Source organism: Globicephala melas, chromosome 1, assembly GCF_963455315.2.
Source record: "Globicephala melas chromosome 1, mGloMel1.2, whole genome shotgun sequence".
NCBI classification, from domain to species: Eukaryota; Metazoa; Chordata; class Mammalia; order Artiodactyla; family Delphinidae; genus Globicephala; species Globicephala melas.
Window position 1 is genome coordinate 45325350 of NC_083314.1, and position 9905 is coordinate 45335254.

Consider the following 9905-nt stretch of genomic DNA (forward strand, 5'->3'; position numbering starts at 1 on the left):
AGATGGCCAAGAAGCACATGAAAAGCTGCTCATCACTAATTGTTAGAGAAATGCACATCAAAACTACAATGAAGTATCACCTCACAGCAGTTAGAATGGGCATCATCAGAAAATCTACAAACAACAAATGCTGAAGAGGGTATGGAGAAAAGGGAACCCTCTTGCACTGTTGGTGGGAATGTAAATTGATACAGCCACTATGGAGAACAGCATGGAGCTTCCTTAAAAAATTAAAAATAAAGTTACCATAGGACCCAGCAATTCCACTACTGGGCATATACCCAGAGAAAACCATAATTCAAAAAGACATATGCACTCCAATGTTCACTGCAGCACTATTTACAATAGCCAGGTCATGGAAGCAACCTAAATGTCCGTCGACAGACGAACGGATAAAGAAGATGTGGTACGTATATACAATGGAATATTAGTCAGCCATAAAAAGGAATGAAATTGGGTCATTTGTGGAGATATGGATGGATCTAGAGACCGTCATACACAGTGAACTAAGTCAGAAAGAGAAAAACAAATATTGTATATTAACGCATATATGTGGAACCTAGAAAAATGGTACAGATGAACCGGTTTGCAGGGCAGAAATGGAGACACAGATGTAGAGAACAAATGTATGGACACCAAGTGGGAAAAGTGGCGGGGCATGATGGTGGTGGTGGTGGTGTGAGGAACTGGGAGATTGGGATTGACATATATACACTAATATCTATAAAATGGATAATAAGAACCTGCTATATAAAAAAATAAAATAAAATTCAAAAAAAATTGTTCATATTTACCCACAAAGAAACAAAAAAGCTTTTAAGATCAAGGATAAGAAATTAAATTCATTAGAACTAAACAACATAAAAAGAAACTAAACTGAGTTATTTGCAATGAGGTGAATGGACCTAGAGACTGTCGTACAGAGTGAGGTCAGAAAGAGAAAAACAAATACCATATGCTAACACATATATATGGAATCTTAAAAAAAAAAAAGTGTCTGAAGAACGTAGGGGCAAGACAGCAATAAAGACACAGACCTAGAGAATGGACTTGAGGACATGGGGAGGGGAAGAGTAAGCTGGGACGAAGTGAGAGAGTGGCATGGACATTTACACACTACAAAGGTAAAACAGATAGCTAGTGGGACGCAGCTGCACAGCACAGGGAGATCAGCTCCGAGCTTTGTGTCCACCTGGCGGGGGGGGGATAGGGAAGGTGGGAGGGAAGCGCAAGAGGGAGGAGATATGGGGATATAAGTGTATGTATAGCTGATTCACTTTGTTATACAGCAGAAACTAATACACCACTGTAAAGCAATTATTCTCCAATAAAGGTGTTAATAAAAAAAAAAAACTAAACAACAGGTATAATTTCTAATCTTGCTAAGTGTCTTTTTAAAAGCACAGAGAGGGACTTCCCTGGTGGTGCAGTGGTTAAGACTCCAAGCTCCCAATGCAGAGGGCCCAGGTTTGCTCCCTGTTCAGAGAACTAGATCCCACATGCACGCAGCAACTAAGGGTTCACATGCCACAACTAAAGCGCCCACGTGCCGCAACTAAGTCCTGACGTAACCAAAAAAATAAAAGCACGGAGATTTTCTGTAATTGATATTATAAAACAACATAAATAAAACAAAACCAAAATAGGTAATTTCCAGTCAAAATAGTAACAGCATCTATTTCTTCTACTCCCTTAGGCCCCTGTCATTTAAACAATCTGCAAAGTGGTAGTTCTGTGCCTAAGTGTATAAATTTGGGGTATTGTCTCATGACATAAGATATTTAGCCCTGGTGAAAGGAAATTAATGAAGCACATCAACCTTAACAGACAGTTATTTAAGGAGATTGGGAATACTACACTATTGACCAGACTTGGGAAAAGTAGGGTTATAGGACATCTACAACTCCTCCCACACTCCATTTCACCCTAAAAATCTTCTTTTAAATATGGAGACTCAAAAACTTGAAAGTAGACACACAACTATGCCGCAGATCAATCTCTGTCTTTCTCTCTTTCAAGATCCATGCCACAGATCAATCTGTCCCTCTCTCTTTCTTCAAATACACCCTCTTACATTTACAATGCTCTTTACATTACCTCTTAAACCTTTACAAATAACATGGAAGGTCAACGAGAGTGCTATTTTTTATTATTATTATTTTTATAGAAAAGAAAACAGAAAGGCCAAGAATCTTGCTAGTAGTGGAACCAGACCTAGAAACCAAGCCTCCTGCCTTCAATTCTGAAGCTCCTTCTACTATACACAACACTACCCCTTCTGTAATACAGGAAAGCCTACAAAACATTTGGCTGGATTCCAAGACAGCCATCCCAGACTGAATTAGACTCTATACAGACAGCTGTCCCAGACTGAATTAGACTCTATACAGACAGCCGTCCCAGACTGAATTAGACTCTATACAGTAAATAGTGTAAATAGTGAGGATTTAATGCAATTACTGGCATGGAGGCATACATCTTTTTATAAGTGAAAAATCAGTTGGTTTTAAGTTAAATCAACATAGTCTGTGTATGGTGGGGGAAACACGCAGAATACTCTTCTAAAAAAGAAGTCGAAATGAAGTATGCAGATTTGCACATTTTACAATAGCTAATAGAGGTAGTGTAATCAACACAGTGAGTAGAAAAAAGAAAACAGTAGACAGCTAAAAAGAACAATGTAAATAGAAACTGCATGATGTTTTTATTTTTAAGAAATAAAAGGAGGGGCTTCTTTTCTTCCTCCCCCCACCCCAAAATAATTTGAGATTTTAGAACATTAGGCTCTAAAATGAGAAGTAGAAGAGGATGTTATTTAGCCATCAAACAAAATCCCTGCCAAAACTGCTGGATCTGGAATACAACACATCAGAAATCCAAAGTCCTATTTGTAGATCAGTTACTTGTACTATATAGTTTATATTAACCAATTATTTAAATCTTTCAATTCTCATATCTATAAGATCATAACACTCTAGCCAAACTATTTTCTAGTGACCTTGGAAGGAGGAAACAATGTCTACAAAGGTAATGAGCAATACTTTAATTCCCATTATCCACTGCAAAAATGAATATTCCTCAAACATCTTCTATGTGTGAAATACTAGGCTAGGCTATAAGGACAGAGAAAATGATGGTCTTTATAATCTAGAAAAATAAAGCACAGAGAAATGCTTAACTAATGACAATAACTGCATGATAAATCTGAGGCATCTCAGAGAAACAGCTTTCATAGGACAGCAGTCAAACAGAATGAAATTGGATTTGATCAAGATACCAAATAAAAACAGCAGTCATTAGGTTTAGCTGGGAAGAGAAGAGGCAAGTGGGCTGCTATGTCCTTTGGGTTCCCAAAGCATATCACTTATCTGTTACTGCATTTAACACACTGTATGGTAGTTTGTCATCTCTGCTTATTCAATTGAATAAGAGACCCTATTCGCTTCATTTTTCTATCCCTAATCCCTAGCAGAAGGTCTGGCACACAGAACATAATCAATATATGTTTTTTGAACAGGCCAGGTAAGGACAGGATTCCCTATTTAAATTATTTGAATCTATACTACTTGTGCAGGTAATTTACTCCCTGTTTCTCAACTCCAAAACCACCACTCTAGACTGCTCTGTGGTGCTTAGGCTGAGACTGTGCAACTGTATTTCACCAACTCTTCTGCCAGGGGGCTCCCTGTTAGGCTTTGCCAATGGAGGTAATGAATGGTGATGGGAAAGCAGGAAGATGGGTGAGGGGACTTCCTTCCAGTTACTGGCAGCAGCAATTGGTTCCAGCCTCCAGCTTCTATCAGTATCCCCCAGAACTAATCAGCAGCTCAACAAGGCTGACCTCAAAAGTTCAGAACCAGGCCAGTAGAACCTCTTCTCTGAGCTCTTTAACTGATTACTATAACGTTCTCTTTTTGCTCTTAACACTCATCTAACCATCTCCCTATATTAAATCCCCTCTGTTCAAATTCCTATTGAAGTTTGTTTTCTCTGTTGGACACTAATACATTGTTAATCACAGTGATTCTAGCTGCTCTCCTCTGAGATACCTTGCTTCTTTACTGAAGGGAAAAGCAAAGGAACATTGGAGTTATAGGTAAAATATATTTTGGGGAAAAAAACCCACCAAACCCTTTAAATTAGTGTCTATTAAATTGCAACAAAAAAATCATTTAACTTTTGTGATTTAAACTATCCAGCTTGCAAAGGAAAAAAAAAGAGAGGAAATGAGAAACACTTAAACAGTTCAGGCTATTCCAAGCACACACCCCCACATCCTCTCACTAGAGCACATGTATCCTAGAGAAAATGTGAGATAGTGGAGCTGGTCTGCTGTTCCTCAGTGGTCTCAGTTCCCACAAGCCTCTCCTGGTATGAGCATGATGCCATGCTGAATGTGATTCTTATATTTAAAGACTTTTTTTCTTTTTGCTGTGTTCAACACAGCCCATACTGCAGGCTGACTACTTCATCTAATGTTCAACAAAAGAAACAACAATCTATTCCAACACTAAAGCTGAACTGAACTTATTGGTATGTTTTCCTATCCTAAGGGATTTTCAAGCATAATTTCTTACTACATGTGTTTTTCATTTTATGCACTGACGTTTAGAATCCAACTTCTTCATAAACTATTACTACACGCTACAGCATAGGAACAAAAAGAAATCCCTCTTGCAGAAGAGCCCCAAATCAACACAACTGTTGAAAACAAACGACCAAAATGCTTTGTTCAAATGTTATGGTTTGTTACTTCATTTAATAAAATGCCCTCATTAGACAATTTAATCTGAGGTTAATATCAAAAATAATTTTTCGGGCTTCCCTGGTGGCGCAGTGGTTGGGAGTCCGCCTGCCGATGCAGGGGACACGGATTCGTGCCCTGGTCCGGGAAGATCCCAGCTGCCGCGGAGCGGCTGGGCCCGTGAGCCATGGCCGCTGAGCCTGCGCGTCCGGAGCCTGTGCTTCGCAACGGGAGAGGCCACAACAGTGAGAGGCCCGCGTACCGCAAAAAAAAAATAATAATAATTTTTCATTATTGTACTTAATAAATTGATTTTTAAAAATTATGACAAAATGGCAGATACGTAGAGAGAAGGAAAATTCAAGCAATGAGAATCTTTCTCAGAATTCTTAGTAACGTATGTATATAGTTCCTGAGCATCCAAGAAAAGGTATCACTAGTCCGAGACATTATTAGTCCACTTCGGCTGCCTAACATCCATAAGACAAAAGAGAAGTGAAAAAAATTTTAAAGTTGAAAGTCCATGCCAGTTCCACTGGGGTTCCTCCACAAAGCACAGAAGTGGAGAGGGGGCCACCTACTCCCTTAGCATAATTCGGGGACTCATCACCTAGCTCCTGCCCATGGACATACTAACACCAGCTGCTACTTAACTGCCAAAAGTCCCATTACCACAGTCAGTATATCCATGTAAAATCAACCAAGCTATACACCTTACAAGAGACACCAGAGGACCCGTCTGACACATTAGGTAGACAAAGTGAAAGTCTGGGGGGAGGGGGGGATGGTGGGGAATAGACAGGATAGCTGGATCTACAGAGAATGGACAGGGTAAATTTTACTGTACCTTTGTACCCAAATTATATGGGGATCTACTCACTTAAATGCAAATAAACATTCAATAAGTTACTATAATAACTTATTGATATCTTGAAAGATTCCAAAGAAATGAAAAACATCAGGAAATTAAATAACTAATGTCTGACGACAATGTCTGTCTTCCACACCATGCGTAACAAACATTAATTAAAAATCAAGTGTAGATCTGTATGCCCTCATACTGTACATAATCTCACAGTATTTTTCCCTTTTTAAAAACTGCAAACTGTGATACATTGTCTAGTTTCCCCATATTTAACAAATGAGTCGATACAAAGGTGTGAGGTGCTTTAAGTCACACCAGAAATGCTGCCGTAATTTTAATAAAGTGCATTTTAATGTTAACTCACTTTTCTTGCTAGAAGGAATTATGCTTCTGTGCTAATGTATAGAAAAGAAACTGTCACTGAAACATCTGGTTATATATTATTCATTAGACATATATCACCTTTACTCCAAAGACTGCATAATATAAACACAAATCACGAATAAATCAAATTAAAGAGACAGACCTGACACCACATGCTGCAGGTCAGTAATAGACAAATGAAATTCCAAAGATGTTTGCTGACCTGCTCCATATTTCTATCCACACAAAGCTGGGAGCTAGCAGTCTGAGTGTTCCACACAGGCAGAGGAAAAAACTCAAAATTCGCAGTCTGTTGAATGTCTGCATTGCCTACAGTATATTAATGGTTCTAATTTAAAATCTTTCTTTGCAGCACATTTGAGGACCATCAGCATATTTTTCTAATACTCAAGCGGACTAGCCTACTCAGGCAGTTTTCCTTCATAAATTCTCCATTTCACTCTCACAACTACTATAATTTACCTCAAATGTGTATTCCACAACGGTACCTGAAGGAAATTATCTCCAATCCTTAGAAAAAGTAAGGGGCCATATTTGCTGTGTTAGCCTTGGAAAATGGAGTCTTATATAACTACCCATTATTTTACTAAAAATCACATTAAATGTACAAACAAGATTTTAAAAGATACCTGTTGATTGTGACAAGTAGAAATTTTAGGGGAAAAAAGGAATAACCAAGAGTCATATTGCTGCCATTTAAATGCTTTATAAGTCAAAGGATGAAACACTCACTTTAAAACCAAGCTCTAACACCAATCTAAGTTATTAAAATACTCAACAACTACACTCTAATGCAAGTGAGGAAAGTAGATTATCTGCCAATTACACTAAGTATTCCAGCTGATCATCTTGGAACTACCAAAAGTAGACTGTGTGATGCAAATCACACACACATTAGTTTTAAACATAATTCTCAGTCTAAAACAATGAAACCATGTCTCAATTTTTTTACTTTTTAAAAGAAGTAAACCATATTACTACAATACCGAATGCAAAGCTACCCTTTTCACAGCAAACAAGTATCTTTACACACCTTCGAGAAACCTGACATTTTCAAACCATTTTACGACGTAAAGGTACACATTCTCTAAAACTTCTAACAGCCAGGCAATAGATACCCCAAAAAGATTCAAGGAGATAAGCCTATAATTGGTCTTAGGGGCCAAATAATCGGAATGAACCTCAAAGTTTTAGAGACCAATTTTTACTAACAGTATCTCTGGGAGCATGGATGCAACGTCTGTAGGAGGGAAATGATCCTGACAACCAGGACGAGGGCTCCCCGGCGACAGTCGGTACCAAAGACCTCAGTGTACACGACTGGGTTCAAAACGCGAAGCTTCCATCAGAAACAAACCAAGACACCCCCTCCCCCCACGACTCCTCCGGGGCAACCTCGAGGTTTCAGAAAGCAGCAACAGATACTCCCGAGCAAGCAAGCGGCAGTCCAGGAATGTTTTAACCAGGAGGGGTCTCCCCGCAGCCTACAGAGAACCCCGACGCCGAGGAGCGCCTCTACACTCGAACCCTGACTCCAGCACCCCGGGGGGAAGCGGGCTATTTGCACAAAGCGCCCCTACCTCACCCTCCACAGTGCGGACACACACACCCGGTTGCGAGGGGGAAGCCCGGGGAGGAAAACCCTGCATTCCACGCGGTTCGCCCCCGGAGAGCGGACGTGGAGAGGTTGGGGTCCCCGCCCCGGGAGGCGAGGGGGCCGCACCGCAGCCCCGGCCTCCGCGCAGAGGAGCGAGCGGTTCGCACGAAGGAAGGAATCCCCGAGATTCGCCCACGGGGTCCTCCCCAAGCCGGACTCCCCACCCCCGCCAAGACCCTCGAAGAAACGGGAACAATGAGAAGCCGCCTCCCCCGCCATCCCCGCCCCGAGAGCGGCCGGGGGTGGCGGCGCCATCTCTCCTCACACCCCCGCGAACACACACCCCCCCGGCCCCGGGGCGGCCGTCAGCCTCCCGCAGCCACGCCGAGCTAACGCGCGGCCGAGCCCGCCGCTTCCGCGCCCCTCGCCTACCCGCCCGCCCCGCTCACCGGCTCCTGCTCCAGTCCCGGGCTGCGCTAGCCGCGGCCGGAGCGAGACTCAGGTACAGTGTGCCGCGGCTGCCGGCGCCGCCGCACAATATGGCGAGCCTCGGCTTCCGCAATGGAGCTCGGGAAATACAACAGGGGCCGCTCAATATTCATGAGAGACCGAGGGGAAGCCGGCTCGGCCGGGGCAGCGGAGAGGGCGGGAAGGAGCGAGTGGGCGAGGGGGCGGAGGCGCGGGACGGGGACGTGCACTGCGCCAGGAGGCCGGTGGCGCAAGGGGAGGGGGCGCCGCCGCGTGCTGCCAGGAGGACCCGAGCCACCGCCCCGCCCCGGGCCGTCCGGCCCCGCCCCCCGGCGCCCTCCGCGGGGCAACTGAGCCCCCGGCCAATGCCCGGATGACGACTGCGCAACTTCGTACTCGGCGTTCTCTCTCCTTGAGGTCTCCTGACCCTACCTGTGACCCCCGTTAAGCCTCCCTGGCCGGCTGCTGGGGATCGGGTTAGGACTCCTCCTCTCGCCTGTGACGCCCTAAAACACAACCAGTTAGTCTACCAAAGAGTATATAAAATGTGTATAAATTAAGCTACAAACTGAAGTAACGAAAGAGTTCCGTGAACTCAAGATATACTATTGGTGAGATGACCTGTTCTCTGGAAAAGGTAACCAACGCTACCAGATAGTTAATGTGAAGGCACTTGTGGCACGAAGGAATGGACTGCACTGGGGATTGGGCGAACTGGGTTTATAGCTTCTAATGTGTCTCTTAACTATGTGACTTAACTAAATTATATAATAGCTCTGGACTTTACTTTCCTTATTTGCAAAATGAGAGGATTGTGTTGAATGATTCTTCGGTCCTTTCCAGCTTTTGAATTCTGTAAAATTCTCTACAAGCAATGCCAAATAAATGGTATGAATTTACATAAGATTTTGGAAAAGCAAAGGAACCGTTCCAGCTGGTGTGTTCAGGGGAGATTTCCTGAGGAGCTCGGAGTCGAGTAGGACTGTGAGTGTTAGCTTTGGATAGGTAGAAAGAAAGAAGACAGGCATTAAAATATTAAACACAACACACTGTGTGCCCTACCTAACAATCCATTAAGGTAAACAAGAGCAAAGACAGTGACTTCAAAACTGTCACTAACTATCTAAAGCTTTAAATAAGAAATGACAGTTCTCAGATTCTACCAGCCCTTCAAGGTTAAGGTCTTTTTCCAATGTGGAAAAAAAAAAAAATCAAAATAATTAGGAATGCTTCTGCTTCTACAAGGTCCACTTTCTAGAGACAGGGCAGTTGCAGAAGCATCTCCCTTCTTTATTCACAACTGCACATGTTCAATTAATGCTTCTCATAATTCAGAACGTTTTGCTTTAGTCAAAATGCTTATGAAAATAATGTGTGGTTAGTTTAAGAAATTCAATTGATGTTGAGGAAAGTGATCATCTGTAAAAAGCATAGGAACTTTATGGATAAAAGTTAAATATGGTACTTTAAAAAAATTCACAGGACAATTGATGGAAAACTTATGGGATATCTGGATTAAATGTGATTAAAAAGCTAGACCTCAGGCTAGCATCCTTAATATGAAAGACACTACTGACAAATTAATGGAACTCATTATCTATTTTATCTCTTACTCAGAAACTTGGACTGAGTATTATGGGCCTTCCCTGACTACCTTAATCAGGAAAGGCTGTGTTATGGTATAGTAAAAAATCTCCATGCCTTAACACAACAGAAGTTTATTGCTTGCTCATGCTTCATGTGAATCAGACTCATTCTATTTCAGTCACTCCAGGACTGACAGAGGGCTCCAGATTGACAGAGGGCTCACCATCTTGTAGCTGTATCACCCAGAACACAGCAACTGA

The 9905-nt window shown here is 42.2% G+C and overlaps 1 protein-coding gene across 5 annotated transcripts in view; it reads right to left on the reverse strand.

Moving 5' to 3' along the window:
- Positions 1-8344, reverse strand: part of RNF2 (ring finger protein 2) — a 101536-nt gene extending 93192 nt beyond the window's left edge. For 4 of the 5 annotated variants that reach the window (XR_009563262.2, XM_060295367.2, XM_060295368.2 and 1 more), the window contains exon 1: positions 8040-8344. The gene's annotated coding sequence lies outside the window, so the exon portion shown is untranslated. The remainder of the gene's footprint in view (positions 1-8039) is intronic. The other variant, XM_030873057.3, reaches the window with a different exon arrangement.
- Between the last annotated feature and the right edge of the window lie 1561 nt (positions 8345-9905).